This window comes from Melospiza melodia, chromosome 4, assembly GCF_035770615.1.
Source record: "Melospiza melodia melodia isolate bMelMel2 chromosome 4, bMelMel2.pri, whole genome shotgun sequence".
NCBI classification, from domain to species: Eukaryota; Metazoa; Chordata; class Aves; order Passeriformes; family Passerellidae; genus Melospiza; species Melospiza melodia.
Window position 1 is genome coordinate 15446945 of NC_086197.1, and position 16653 is coordinate 15463597.

The window sequence follows — 16653 nt, forward strand, 5'->3', positions numbered from 1 at the left end:
CTCCAGTTTCCCAATGACAAGTAACTGACTCAAGTGAGAAACTACAAATATTGGTCTGTTTTCACTCTACATTTTGAGAATCTCTAAAGTCTATTGCTCCCAGCTGGAAGAATCAAATAACTACCTGATAGTGTGTGAGGCATCAGAAAATAACAGCCTGTAAGAACTAATCTACTAGTTTAGCAGAAGGAAATTCAGAGAGCTGATGTTCAGCTCAAACTAGAGTAGACAAAAGTGCCCCAGAAATATCTTGGGCATGTGCCTAAGATGTATTTCACAACAGGATGATTTCTCCTATCCAACAGGAAGCACTAAAGGCAATTAAAGAGCTTTGAAAACATGATTATTTATTTATTCCAGGTGATTTTTCAGCCACTAAAAACATTAATCAACCAGGCAGCTGAGGAAAGGATAAAAAAGCTACCCCAATTGATACTTTAAAAACCTTAAACTTCTTTTTTTTTCAAGCAAAATTAAAAAGCAGGCAGAAAACAATGGAGTTCAATAGTAGTGGTGGTAGGTGAAGAGAAGATTTCTGGTTCAATAAAACAGCAGGGTAACCTCTACAAAAATAAAAGATTGCATGGTATTATGGCTTTAATTTCAGCAAAATAGGTACCAGGGCTCTGGTTGACAGATGAAGTAGTCAGGAAGACTTAATCTACTCAAACTACATGAAAGGAGAGAATCATGATGACAGAACAAGACATACATATCCAAGCACATAGGCCAAATAAAAACATCATTTTTTATGACAAAACAAAAAGCAAGTAAGTATGCTGAGAGGTAATATGAGCACTATCGTGTGGAGCCTGGAGAGTCAATAAGGGTAGTTGGAAATGGTCATGTAGGAGAAAAGAAATTATGTGATTAATAATAGAGAAACCTGATGGGGTAAGTCCAATGGATTTTGGAGGATTGTATTTCATGTCTAATGTGTTCCATAAAAGCTACAGTGGAAAATCAGATAAGGTGGTGGTGATATTTTGCATCCAATGTCCTGCTATATGATTAGAAAGTCAGAGATGACTGAGTGGGCTCCACAGTATTTGTGGTTAAAGTACTAATTGACTAAACAAACAAAATCAAACTAGAAGGTCTCTTCAACAGCTTACCACATTTCACAAAAGTAGAGGAGCTTCCCCTCAAAAAATCAGGTTGTTAAGAGCAGAAAGGAAAATTCTGTTACCTAAAGTGACTTTCATCCTGCAGATCCTTTTCTCACTCTACACAGCCAGTGCGGACTTCAGAAATTTCTGGAAGTAATGGATTTTTTTCCTAACACAGAAATCCTGCATGGGATATCAAGTAACTCAGTAATGTCCATTATCAATTACTCACCATAATGGACCTCATTATGATAAATAAGGAACAGTTAATGGCTTTTACAAAAATTGAAAAATTGAAAAATTGCCCAATGAAATGAGGTTTGATTTATTTAATGCAAACAGGATATGTCACCAACCTGAAATATCTCTTGTTGGATCTTATAAAACCTGCAGGTTTTTGAAACTGAGAGGAACAGTTGAGTTTAGAGTTGGGAAAATCCATTTAAATGAAAAAGTGTTAAAACAACTGGGAATTTTTCAGGAGCATCTTGCTGGATGCCCAAGAAGCCAAGATCCTTCAGATTCAAAAAATATACTTGAGTGAAGATCCTCTTAGTGAAAGCAAGCACATAAATTTTGTGTTTACACCAATATTTACACACAAGTACATAGTACATGTATGTGCATGTATGCATGGAGAGGGAATTAAAAATAACAATGAAATTAATATAAAATACAAATAGAAGTAAGTGGGTAATGAGGTTAGTAACTCAAATGAATGAGTTTTACTAAATCAACAAATTTTTAATGATGAGGCAATTAGAATTATTCCAGAAGCTGAATAATAAACTCAGTGAATTAATTATAAGTTAATAGCTAGGTTCAGACAGTGGGATGGTGAAGTGGGATCAAGGAAAAGCAGGAATGTATTTCAGTGGAATTTGGAAGGAAACAAGCTCAGTAGCTACTTCTGAACATATTATGATAGATCAAATAATTAGCCATGCATAACAAAGGAGGATGTGAGGTAGTCTCTGTGACAAATAAACATTAACAAACTCAGATATTTTAGGTTCAAGAGTCTTACATCAACCAGCTGAGGAGACATTTAAACCATTAGTATAATTTTCTGGCAAACATTAAATAGCAATAAATACAAAAATTAAAGAAGACTGGAAAACTGACAGCATTGTCATTGAAAGAATCTTGTTAATCTGCATTATTCTGAGCAAACAAAATGAAATTTACTAAAGCAAAATACTGACAATTTTAAAGGTTATCTCAGATGCAAAATGTGAACTTCAGACATCTGAATAGTGAAACTATTAAAAGTATTAATGACAAATTTATAAAAAGTATTAATAACCTGGCGTTAGAAGGTGAAATCAAATGAAAAGTAAAATCACCAGAAAAAATCTCATTGGTTGTTATAAAGATAAACAAAATAGTCATATGACCCTTACAAAGGTGCTGATGAAAATAGCTTCATTAAAATAAATATCTGAAATTCACATCTTAGTATTATATAGCAAAAACAGTTAGTTTGAATTTGAAACAATAAACTGAGACTCAGAATGAAGTACCAACTCCAATAATAACATAGTAAAAGCACAGATATTTTTCACTAGCTAATCCAATAAGATGTTCTATTTCTTTCCACCCTTGCCTCTTAGAAAATATAAGGGTAAGTTTCAATAATCTAAGCAACATCGACCTGGAAAAGCAGATAAAAACTGGTAGTAAAGCAGATCAGCCAACAGGGCTTGTGGACAGAAAAACATGTATGAATCTAAATCAGGGTTCTGTTGTGGCATTTAAAGCAAATACCCCATTTATCCGTACTCACCATATATCAGTTCAGATTGTGAAGCCAACCTACAGTAGAGAAGAGCTGCTGATGAGCTGACTGCATTATTGCAAAGTCTTTCAGGTTGTACCAAAGAAACACAATGCCCTGGTACTGCTGCTGTCTAAAACCCTGGATCAATTCTGATACAATATAAAATTACAAAATTGGTCCATGCCTTTATGTGGCTATTGTACACTAGCTCTCATGACTGTGCAAATGTATTTCTTCATCTATCCAACTTTTCTGCTGCCTCAAAATCCCATCTTTTCCAGCTGACCTTGATATTTTTGTCCCTGTACTCAGACTCTTTTAATTATCCTCTCTTTTCTCCTATCACATTTTAAAATGCTGTTTTCCCTAGTGCCAAGGGGAGGTTCCTCAGATGAACCTCCTAGATGTCCTCTAAGCCTCCAAAGACACAGCACCTCTCAGCCTGCACTTGGAGAGGCTCAAAAATTCCTCCCACAGCAGGATTCCTCAGCAGAATCATCATGGCTGGTTGTACAACAGTTCCTGGGTCTGAGAGAATTGTGATTCCTTGAGAGCAGGAAGGGCTGGAGAAATTGTGTAAACAGTAGCCTGTATGACACTTTTGGTCCTCTTCCAAAATCCTGCTCCCTTGGCCACTATGTGTGGGCTAGCTGCAGGAGACACCAGAGAAGAAACATCAGCTGAATCGTGATATGGATCAAATAATAGAACATTAAGGGGTTGGGATAGACCTTAAAGATCCTCCAGTCCCAAACCCTGCTGCCATGGGCACGGATATCTCCTGCTAGGCCAGGCTGTCAAGGCCTCACCCAGCCTGGCCTGGAGCACTGCCAGGGTTGGGGACAGCCACAACCTGGCCCTGGGTACCCCATTCCAGTGCCTAGCCATCCTCATCGTAAAGAATTTCTTCCAAATCTCTAACTTGAATTTCCCCTCTTGCAGTTTTTACCCATTACTCCTTGTCCTATCACTACAGTTCCTAGCAAAGAGTCCCTCTCTGACTTCCCAGTAGTCCCACTTAAGACACTGGAATGTTGCTGTGAGGCCTCCATGCAACCCTCTCTTCTCCAATCTGAACAGACTCAATTTTCTTAGTTTGTCTTAGAGGAAAACTGCTCCAGTCCCCTTATAAATTTGATGGTCCTCCTCTGGAATTGCTCCAACATTCCATGTCCTTTTTTTTGTTGGGAAGACTTGAAGAGTGCCCAGTACTCCAGGTGGGGTCTCACTCTATCCTAGTATTCACAAACACCCTTCTGCTTCCAAATTGGCCCAGGGAAGTGAGGCATGTCAGCAAGATTTACACAGCAGGGCATCTGCTGGGGCCTTTCCAGTCCTCTCAACAATTGTGGTGTGTAAGAACTGCCACACTGGCTTTTTTAGGGTTTTACTCCTCAGTGGACCAAGATATCTTACTAAGGAATATCTGAGTGGTGGCCATATCTGCTACCCTTTTTTATTTCCTATTCATTCCCAGCCCACCCCCCGCCCCCAATCTCTCTCTTTCTTCATCATCTGGCAACTTATGGGTCATGTTTGCCCTCTCAGGGAATAAAAATTTGTTGTTTGAACACTTTTGCTGACACATTTCTGTTCAGCTGCAGGTGTTCCTCCCACTCAGATTTTTGGCTGTGGCTTACAGCTACATGCCTGGTCCATGGGCTGTTGAATAGTGGTCCCTTTCTGACTTTGCAGGGGAATAGGCATGCAGAGAGCTTGGCTCCTGAATGCTCTGTGAGTGGGAGGATGGAGCTGGTTGCTGGGACTGAGGAGGTCCAGCTGTGAGGACCTTTAAGGCAGGGTGTGCAAGCCATGGGGTGTTAATGGCCCATCATTAGACTGCAAGGGCGTAGCTGCTCTAGGAATAGGTGCTTCAGCCAAAAGCATAAACACAGAATGGATTAATCACTTCACTAAAATACCAGAAAAAAAAAATGGAACAGAAGGAGAGAAGCTCTTGTTCCTGTAGGGGTAAAGGGCTTCCTATTTGAAGGTACCTTTCTGACCCACATTGTCTAAGACACCTGTGCTGACCTATCTGATTATTCAAAGTCATGCAAAACCAATACTGGCTTTATCCAGCTCCTCTTCCCTCACACCCCTTCATCCCTTGCCATCTGCCAGTGAAATGAAGAGGAAACAATGCCCCTCCTCTCCTCTCTTGTTTTCTTACTTCTTGCTTTCTGACATTTTTAATCCATCTTGTCAAAGAGCCAAAATATCTAGAATTTATCCTATCATTCATTAATAACTTTGCCTCATCAGTGAAGCAAAGAAAAAAGTGTTTAGCATTCAAAAACACAGTTAAAAGTACCATTGTAGTATAGTCATACAGGTCTACTTGAAAAAGAACAAATATCTTCAATTTTGGCACAGTTTTGAAGTATTTGACTTTTCAACTATAATACACTTGCAACATTTTTAATGTAATTTCCTGAAATTTATCTTGTAAATTAGAAGTGTGACATGAAGTAGTCTATTGGTCCTTGTCTGAATCACAACTTTTAGAATCACAACACAGGCATTTACAACCTGAGCTAATGCAATAAACAGCAGGAGAAGAAACTGAGAGAGTTGGAAATGACCTTTAAAAATCATCTAGTTCATTCCCTCTAGGGACATCTTTCACTATCAATTTGCTCAAAGCCTCATTCAACCTGACCTTCAACACTTCCAGTGATGGGCCACCCACAAGTCCTCTGGGCAACCTGTTCCAGAGTCTCATTACTGCAATTGTAAAAAAATTCCTTATGTCCAAGTTAAATCTATCACTTTATAACCACTGCCCCTTGTACTGCTTCTAATACCTTGGTAAAAACTCTGATTTGCTAAAGCAAATTGCTTAAAGCTACATTCACTAGGGAGGTTCAGCCTTAGGCTCCACTCCTTCTTTCTCCACTCAACCTTCTCCATGACATTTTGGGAGCAAGAGTAAGATTATGGTGAGTACTATAGGTAGTGAATATAATTACAGAACAACTGTACTTATCTGTGCAATGCAGACACAGCCAGTCATTGCAAGCCAGCATGGAAAACAGTAAAATTTTGCATGGTGTGGATGTTCTGCATGCAGTGTCCTGAAAACAGTGAAAACAGGTATTTCCTCAATGAGATTGAAGATGTTTCAAACAGTATAAATTGCCCATCCACTCTCTGAGCAAAGTAAGCATGCCTTAGACACAGGGAATATTCATAAAATGTGTGGGAAAGTTTGTTAACAAAACTCTACTGAGGATGTGTAAATTAAGACTATTCAAATAATTATAAGTTACCCAAAACTGAACAAATTTTCAAGGGCAAGTAAATGATCTATCCCTAAAACTCAAACCATCCTTCTCTCACACAGCAATTCCCTGCTCCAAAGTCTATACTCATGTTCATCATTGTCATGGCAACAAGTGTAAGATGATGTGTATAACTTATCATCCATGAAACTAAAACTTAAAATGAACAAAACCAGCTCTGGTCATACAAGGAGATTTAAACTCCAGCAGTTTAATTCTAGCAAAGTTAATAGCTATTTTTTAAAAAATCACCTTATAATGGAAAATGTCAGAATTTTCTTGCATACAATGCTGCTATCATGTCAAAAGAGCTTCAGCTATCTGTATAAATTTCTGCAGCATGCAGCTAAGTGACAATTTCTTTCATACTGTACAAAACACTAATAATTTTGTTCAATTTTTCAAATCACAGTGTAGAGTATTGTATTATTTGATATTTATTTCTTCTTACTGTTTGTAGCACCTTGGGTACAAATTTGGGTCAAAGAGAATCACTGGCTCCAAAAGGACAGATTGCGTTTGCAGATTCTGTGATGAAAAAGAGTAATAGAGGTGAAAGGCAAGGTGAAATCAAAATGGAAAGAAAGAAAAATAAATTTGAATTAGAATGAATTTATATGCCTCAAAGACATCATAGCAGATGAAAATATGAGAGAGAAGAAAGGAAGATAACTTAGTCTGGAGCATTTACAATTTCTTTTTGAACTTATCAAACAACTTCATTAAAAAAAAAAGTGGATTAGTTCATACCAGCACATTTACATCCAGGATTGTTTTCATGCATTTGAATCTGTTCAAAGACGTGTTTAAAATAGCCAATGATCTCATCATACATTCTCAAGTCCTACATGTAATTGCATTCTCTGACTCCAAACCTGTGTATTTGTCTGAGCCAAAGGTGTCTTCCAGCATATAATTCCTGTTATAAAGTTTCTCATTTTTTTTGAAAATAAATCAAAACAAATAACAGAGAGGAACTTGCAACTGAATCACCCCACTTGAACAAGTCTAAATTAACAGTAACTAAACGGAACTCATAAAATTGTGAAAATAAGGCCATTACTCAACTGATAAAAAGATAATTGTGTCCTCTTATTTTTCCACAAGTTGAAGTGGAGTAAATCTTTGGCCATTTTTTTTAACTGACTGAAGAGATTTCTTTGAGAGAGAGAAGTTACACTGTAATTTTCCCTTGGGATATGTAAGCTTGAAAATTGATATAATCTCATTTTCAAATAGAGGAAGAAGGGATGAGAATTTTTTTCCCACTAAGTACCTTGACAGTTTTGTCTTTGTGAGTTTACAAATCAACTTAATTATGAAGTAGCATTTTGTTATTACCAAATTAAACAACTAATAAATGAAAAGGACTCCTTTTTATGCTATCAATCAAGACTGTCAGCTGAGCAAACTTAAATAATCAGAATTAGCATCCTAAATAATTACAAATAAGTCACATATCTAAAAAAAATTCTAAGTCACTTCAGGAAATAAAGTCACATCACTCTTATAAATACCAGCATGAGAAGTTTCACAGCCTAAGTCCACCATAGCAAAAATATCTGACTAAAGAAGCCTTGAGTCATTAGTTCAGATTTCAGGGAGTGCATGACAATTATTTTGAAACCTGAAGCAATACAATAATAGATTGCTAATCTGAAGTCAGATTTCATACTTTCCCTTTAGTGACTTAAAGATAGGTATTACCTTAAATCTCCATTATATATATGGGTGTTTAGAGCTTAAGAAATTATCAATCATCACAAAAAAAACCCCAGTATAACAGATATACATTGCAAGAGAAAAAACCCTGAACTTCATGTCAAACCTCAAGCAGGATTTCTTGTTTAATTTTTATTTCTAGTATCAGTCACTGAATAATCAATTCAAAGACAGGAATCAGTTTAGTAAATATAGAATATATCTAAACTAGAAATATTCTCCTAGAATATACTCCTTGAAGTACAGAACTGGCTATAATTTGAAGGCCTACAACACATGTAGAAAGTAATCAAGATTGGCTTGAACCTCATATGGTAACGATATTATCAGGTAAATGGTATTTCACTTCAGAATTTTCAGTTAATTGAAATTAGCATTTATTTGAAGGTTTTTAAGTAAAAAATTAATTTATAATTAATTAGCATTTATTTGAAGATTTTTAAGTCAAAAATATGATAATATCCAGTGTTGTCTGTGTATTCAGATACACATAAAAATGGGCACTTTTGACAATAATCTTGATTAAAACTAGGTTTTAGAAACATAATATACATGATCTAACATTACTGTTAAGAAATTGGAAACAAAGGAATGCACCTGTCTCCTAAGCAGTATTTTTCACTTTATATGATGGTTCTGTAACAACAGAGAATACTGGCAGAAATATTTTTCAAGGTATCTCTGTAAATCTCACCAGTGTCAAGTGAAATGTACAGATGGGGGTACTGGCAATGAAATTATTCATACATACTCTTTCTTGTATCAGTGATACAACACATATCACAGCTAGACTAAAATGTATTCTCAAGGGCTTTAGGAAATAGAAGGCAGTTTAATGTCTGTTGCTTGAGAGAACGAGTGAAACCCTCTCATTTACCTGTCTCTACCATCTACTGTGCAAGTAATTTTGCAAAAGATGCTACAGAGACAGGATTGAAAAATCGATGCAGTGCATTGGTGTGCTGGTTACGACTGGGGTAGAGTTATTTTTCTTCACAGGGGTTGGTATTTTGAATTTGTGCTGAACACAGGTTAGATAGTATGGAGATGTGTTTGTTATTGCTGAGCAGGGCTTACACAGAGCCAAGGCCTTTGCTGCTTTTCATGAGGCTGGTGAGGAACTGGGGCCAGCACAGGAGGGTGGGAGGAGACAGAGACAGCACAGGTGACCCAAAATGACCAAAGGAATATCCCAGACCATATGGCATCATGCTCAGTGGATAAACTGGAGGGAAGAGGGAGGAAGGAGGGATGTTTGGAGTGATGGTGTTTGTCCTCCCAAGTCACCCTCACATGTGATGGGGTCCTGCTCTCCTGGAGATGGCTCAGCTCCTGCCTGCCCATGGAGTAGATGATTTCATTCTTTACTTGTGTGCACAGCTTTTGCTTTCCCTGTCAAACTGTCTGTATCTCCACCCATGAGTTTTCCAGCTTTCACCCTTCCATTTCTCCCCCTGGTCCCACTGGTGGGGGAGTGAACAAGGGACTGTGTGGGGCTTGGCTGCTGGCTGGGGTGAAACCATAACAGGGAATGATTCCAGGTTTATTTATATGGAAACTAAGGGCAAAATGCTAATCTCCCTGACATCAGCAATAAATGTATATTTGATCCCAAAGAACCTTCACCTTTAGCTGAAGCCTTCGTCCCCTGCAGCATGATTACAATAATGAGTGGTAAAAATGTGCATCTCACTTCTGTCTGCATCAAACAGAAGACACCAAAACAGTGCAGATAAAACTGTACTTCAGGTGAAGGGATAAATTTCTCCTTAATTTCTAGTGAACTTCTCAATTAAGGTTGATTCTAATGGCTCTTTGTATTGCACTCAAGTTCTGGGCAAAGTTCTCACACACCAAATGAAATTTCTGAGTTCTTTAAGTTGCTCTGAAGACAATAAAGCATTTCTATTGCTGCAGAAAATTCAGCAGCAACTCAAGGGTGAGAGACTCATTATACAGTAATAAAACTCATGAGATGATTATTTAATACTCCTAATATCCAGACTCCTGGAAATCCAGGACAGAGCAAACCAAGTGCAGGTTTGACACTTGCTCAATTATGGCTTTTAAATCACAGATTAGATCCAAGGATTCTACAAAGGAATTATTAAACTTCAAATCTAAAAACTACAAAATTTACCTTAAAGTGTCATTTGAAATGGTCAGCTAAAATATACTACAATACTATGGTCCTAATGAATAGGAGGAATACATTATGGAACTAATGTATTCCACACTTTTACAATATTTTCTTTTTCAAATACAAAAAAAACCCAAGAAGCCTTAAATACAAACCAAAAAATCATACTTTCAGGTTTTTGAGGTAGAGGTAATTTCTGAAGAATTTGCCAAGATGTTCTGCAGGTTTTTTGCTGGTTCTGCATTTTAGCAACAGAAGCAAAAGTGATTCCTCAACAGTTCAGTGGAAAATCAATTATAAATTATGTGAGGTACCTCCAAAATTTTCCACAGGAATGGGAACATATCCATTCATTTTCTGTAAAACAAAATGGAAAAGTTTCCTGCAAATTTCTTCCATTTTTTCACCTCAATTTTAAACTAGACTCCATGACATTCTTATTTCATTTGGGCTTAAGACATCTTTTAACGAGACGGTTTTGTTTGGTTTTCATGTCATGTTTTCCCATTTCACTGAGGTGGTAATTTTGCTTAAGTAATGCCCATGAAATCTATTATCTTCAGTCTTCCTGAAATGGATTATCCTTAGCAGTGAATACCACAGAGAGATTTTGGATATCTGGATAACACAGAGTGTTTGAATACTTATTTAAAAAAAGAAAAAAAACAACCAACCAGATTTCATGTAATGTTTGTTAGGCTTTTGATGTGTGATGAACGCCAGAAAGAGGAAGGTGAGAATTTTGTATTTCAAATTGCCAGAGAAGTAGAAAAATCTGGAAATATGGAATAAATTTATGTGCCTTGTTTGCCTGAAGAAATAGTACTCATTCAGGTAATCTCAGTATCTATTTTATGAACATTCATAGCCCTCTTCAAATAAAGAAAAATCCAGTTCAGTTGTAATTGGAGTCCTTTTAAGTAAATAACAACAAAAAAATTAAGTTGCTTCCTGCTTAAAATAAGCTTCCATTTTTTTAATTTATCAAAAAAAAAAAAAAAAAAAAAAAAGAAAGAAAAAGAAACCAAGCTAAACAAAGAAACAAACAAAAAAACCTTATTATTAAAAGCCCTGTTGTTTTTTGGTTTTTTTTTCCCCACAGGAATGTAAAAGAACATTTTAAATACAAAATAGGAGCAAATTGGAGGGCTTACTCCCCTTCCACTGATCATAGATTTGGACTTTGTACGTCAGAGACATGAACTAAACAAAAATCCATGCAGTTCATATGCCAAATGACTTCGTATTTAGAAAATTAAGCATTTGCCTTGACAGGTCATTCAAAGTCAAGTGTCAAGAAAAGGAAGGAATTGCCCTGGTGCTTAAAATAATTGATTCAAAAGCAATTCTCCAAACCACAGGAAAATCAGCCTGCACTCTAGGCCATGAAGACTGCACAATCTTACAGCTGGTAGCCTACTCTTACAAGCCTACTCTTACAGCTTCAAGTTTTCAGGCACTGAATAGTATCAATTGTCACAATCTACCCACTGCCTCCACTAGCAAAAATTAACAGAATCCTTTGGTTCAGGTTTAATTTACTGCACCTATTCCTTGTCTGGTGTAAAAACTGTGCTTTTCAATGTCATTTCAAAGCTCATTGTTTCTTGAATACTTACACTTTGGGTGACTTCAGTAATATTCTTCCAACACATGTATCTTAATTCTTGTTTTGAAGAGAATAAAAGTCAGACATCTGCCTTTCTTCAGAAATTTAAAAAAAAAAAAGAAAAAAGAAGAAAGCAGCAGCTTTTATTAACTCCAGACAGAATAAAAACAACCCTTTTGCCTAGACGTCTCAAAATGATGCTATGCCTTAAAGTTCCTTCTCCAGATCATCTTTCATATTCCACCTTTTCTATACTTGTTGCTGAATCCCTGATCCAGGCCCCCATCATCTCATCTAGGGATTCGCTTTATCCAGCTGTGGTCTGCTAAAATTTATCTGATCTAAACTATTTGTATTTGCTGTCTATATATAGTTAGGGTGTACAAACTGATATGTTCAGAGACAGATTTATCCCAGCCCAGAACAGAGGTCTCAGATGGCAAAGGCACACACCAAGCCTGGATGTGAAGGACTGGACTCAAGCCCAGCCCAAAGGTTGTGCCTGGTTTCTGGGGCTGGGTAAACAGATTAGCATTGTTCATACTGATTAGAAAGAAGGCAAAAGGGATTAACAGGGAAAAGATTAAGTTTTCATTTATCCGTATCAGATTTGAGGTAATATCTGGAAATAGGTAGAGAGAGATGGTAACTAAAGTCATTAAAGTGAAGCATATTTTAAAATATATGCTTGGAGTGTGACCTTCACACTATTTAAGTCTAGCACTATTTTGCAAATTCTGTGTTTATTTTCATATAAAAATCATATGGAGATATTATAGTAAGTATGATCACTATCCAAAGGACAACTACTAAAACACAGCTCTCTCCTCCCATTCTTTTCTATTGATGTCCAATGCCCTTTTTAACACTTTAGAAAACAGATTCATGTGGCTTTCAGGAAAACAATGTTTTGGTTCTCTGCTAGGCAACAATATGCATAGTTTCTCTTAATGGTTTTCTTTTTATTTAATCATTGTCACTGGCATGTCTCCTGTGACCTACCACTGAAACTGCGTCATTAAGCTGAAAAAGGTCAACAATAAAGTAAAATTTTAAACTGATTTAAGCACCATTCAGTTATTTTAATCTATGAAAAAAATGTGAGAGACATTCAGCACACTGAAGACTTATCTAACCTTTCTTTTATCTTTCCTCTTCACCAAACTCTCCCAGACTGGTGTGTCCCAGAGGTCTCTGTTATAGTTTCTGTGTTTATTGCACCTCTAATCCATTGTGTCTCTTTCAGTGGCCCTCGTTAAATCTTAAAACCTTGAAATGACACAATATTTGGATAAGAAGACATTTATTTTCCCTCCATCCAGGAGAAGACTGAGCCAGTGGGTCTTTGAGATGATCTATGCAAGACTGACCTCATGGAGAAACTTCTACCCATGTTGTCCCTGGGACAACACCAGGACTAGTTAGTGCAGAGTCATCTGCAAGTGTGTTAATCATCTACACAGAGCAATAAAAGCTTCTGAGACAGCTACTCATGAAGCAATGAAGACCTTCTGTGCAGACCTAGTTTATCCAGCAGCCAACCATCTTCTACATGAGGAGCTCAGAAAGAGATATTGGAGAGCCTTTTTTAATTCAGGCCTTAATTCAGACCTGTCTCTTTCTTTAATACTGAGCCTTCTTCTATATTGGAATACACAATATTGCATCCACAAGTGTTGGTACAGACAGTTGTAAGGCCATCATTTGCTGGACCTCTTTAATCCAATCAGATCAGCATGAGTTATTTCTCAGAGAAAGAATATTTTGGATCAGCCTTGGCACCTGAGGTTAATCACCCCAAAAACCTCCCCGAGACCATGAACTTTCCCCAGTAACCTTAGTGCCAGTAGAAAATGTTCCTTTACCACCTTTGTTACGCAGGAAGGTAGTTCCTGGAAATCTCAGAAATATTTGCTAAGCTTTACAGAATTAGTATTATGCTCTTCAAAAGTCCTGCTTTCAAATAAATGCAAAGCAATTATTTTCTGCTTCATTCTTCAGTGTATGAAGCTCCATTAACTGCAAGACAAAGCCTAATTCTAGAACAGCTTCATTACTAGAAGAATTTTAGTAAAATTACTTTATCAATGTACTAAATTACAGTGCTAATTTATTATGGTATACACTAAAGTTTTTTTTCCCAGAAAACATGAATTTGGAATACTGTGTAGGGTATTAAGTCATGATTTTTCATAAACTCTGTATTGAACATACTTACCTCTGTCTGAATTTATCCCCAGAAACACAAACGGGAAGGCTGAAGGCTTAAAGTTCATTTACTCTGTTAGGCAGAGCATCTCCTCTGAAATCAAGAGAGTTTTGTGTAAGCACTGAGTTATTTATTTCTTAAACTCAAGAATATATTTATTTTGTTTTCAAGTGGAGGGCATAGTACAGATGACTTTTGGCCATTCTGCATAAGGCTAACACTCTTTCAGCCTCTCAGCTTCTTGAAGTGAGAGAAAATCTAGCCTTCTGTTTATGTGACAGTGGTGATTATTGCTTAATTATCCAATTTATCAAACAATAACTGCAGACAGCCTCAAAACAGGCAAATTCTAATTCACCCCCAAATCATATACTCAGCATAATGCCCATCTTTGCAAATCCTATAGGATTATATCCTATCAATTTTTTCATGAAATGGAAACCAATCCAATGGTATTCTCTTGTCAAAATAGGTAGGCAGAGATGCTTCCAAGTAATTTTTTCTCCCCAATACTTACATTTTCTTTTAATTCTTCCATCAGTTAGTTCCATTCTACCATTTCCAAACAGAAAATGGTTTTGCTCTGAATCAGGTACCAAAATCAGAGTTCCTAAGCTAATTTACCTCCTGTTCCTACTACCCCTTTACCTATGTACTGAACTATTGATATTTGGTTCACCAAGCAGCTCCTTTCTCTCTCTCTGATCCCATCACCTCAGACTTGTTACCTGAAGGCCACTATTTCCTCCAGGTAAGGAAAGGCCCCATCTTTTCCCCCACTTCCCCACCTCTTCTGACACCGCTCAAAATTGTTTTGGCAATTTGATAAAAATTAAAATTTAATGGCAATTTTGATAAAAATTAGTTCATACAAATCACTCAGCTGTTTGTATCTGGCATAGCAAAAAAAAAAAAAAAAAGAAAAAAAGAATTATTGGGAAAAGAAGAATACTAGGTGAATCCTCTAAAAATACTTAAAATCTTCACAGCTCCAAAGCAAGCACTAATTGTCTTTAATCAGCTTCCAAGAAGCATTGTAGAATACTTCTAGTCATTAAGCACACATCTATGCCTAGATACAAGAACCACCATCCTAACAGAGCCTTATACCATGTGAAATGGGACTTCTCCATAAAATATTTAATAAACTCTACAGAAGTAGAATAGCTGATAATGCACTGCCTCTGAAAAGCTGTGAAAGAAGGATTTAGTGATTAGATTTCATTGCTTTGTGACTTCCAAAACAGATTACCCAAACAACATAGCTGATTTTTTTCATTCATTTGCAAAAATAATTATTTCCATGACCATTGAGATGAACAGGTTTCAATTCTCATTGAAACTCCTGAAAGGTCTATGTGGATAAAGAATTACTGTAATTATAAGTACCTATATAGCCTTTAAATATTGCCTATGTTACTTATACCTTCATCCTTCATGAATTATTACATGTAAAAATCTCTCCCATATAAATTAGATACTGAAAAAAATCTTGCTCTACACAGACACACTCTCTAAGGCAACTTCTGCTTACTTTATTCATCCCAAAGAAAGAAATGTAATTAAATTCCAGCATTCTACATAATGGCACTTGCATAAATCAGGCTGGATTTTACCCTAAAGTTAAAATGACGTAAGTCCCATAAGGAAAAAAAATAATATAAAGCATATCCATCAATCAATAATAAAAAATCTCCTTATTTTCCAAAGTCTACCTTAGAAGCTATGGATATTATTTGGTTTCTCCTTATACAGCTAGATATTTCTCTTAAATTCAACAAGAACTGTGAATTTCCTAAAAATACTTATATAATATACCAGAAAAGGTTGAGGAAAAAGTAAAATCTCTGTGAGCTGAAATTTAATAGATTGCAGTTTGTTGCTCCAAACTGTTTGTGGTCAAAAGCATTTTAAAAGCATAGTGTTACTACACGACGATTACGTTAGGTTTTCTTTCCTTTGTTGGTTGTTTTTGTTTTTTTCTTTTTGCTTTTTGGGTTTTGTTTTGTGGATTTGTTTTGTTTTGTTTTGTTTTATTTTGTTGGAGGGGTTTCGGAGGCAGGGGGGTGGGGAGGGGGTTTCAAAATCTCTAGTGTAATTTTTCACTGGGAATTCTCACTTTTAGCAAGCCTTACGTTAACCCAAATGCCAGATGTTAATTTCTCTAGACTGTTTTTGTGTGCCTGCCTTCCCTGGAGCACCATGGCAGCCATAAGCCCAGTTTCAGGGGTTCTGAGCACCCAAAGCTCCAGTTAAATCAGGGGTGGCTGTGGATACTGGGTGGCCTTTAAAAACGAGTTGTAAGGCCATGCTGCTGACATAGAGAGAGAAGCCCTGGAAGCTCCAAGCTCAGAGAACACCCATTGACTCATCTGGTATTTCCATACATGAAAGATTGGAAAACTGCTTTCTATTCTCAAACCTTACAAGGTTCCTGGACTACATTCAGCCTTATTATGAATTCTCTTAGTTTCCATCTCCCAAATACACTTACACATTTTAAAGTAAATTAAAACTAACCTCTGTGGTTTTGTGCACTTATGTGTGTCCATACATAGACACACGCATTCCTCTGTACTGTACTGTATTTTGAGGGAGCAAACAAATTCCTTCTGCTACTTAGAAACCAGCCCAAAAGAATGGAAACAAGACAAAAAAAGGGTTGATCTCTCACCTGGAGTTGCAGCAAGACAATGACCTTAGAACTATTCACCAGCCACAATATCACCACTGTCATTTTTATGAGATTTTTGAACTTTGAAAATCTGGAAAAATGTCCCCTCTACCAGAACATTGCCCT

At 36.7% G+C, this 16653-nt stretch overlaps 1 long non-coding RNA gene across 1 annotated transcript; it reads right to left on the bottom strand.

Moving 5' to 3' along the window:
• Positions 1-5919: 5919 nt before the first annotated feature.
• On the bottom strand, positions 5920-11740 carry LOC134417968 (uncharacterized). Its single transcript, XR_010027653.1, has 4 exons — positions 11655-11740; positions 10204-10392; positions 6637-6701; positions 5920-5966 (listed from the first exon to the last, which is right to left on the bottom strand). It is a non-coding gene; the product is annotated as an uncharacterized LOC134417968 (long non-coding RNA).
• Between the last annotated feature and the right edge of the window lie 4913 nt (positions 11741-16653).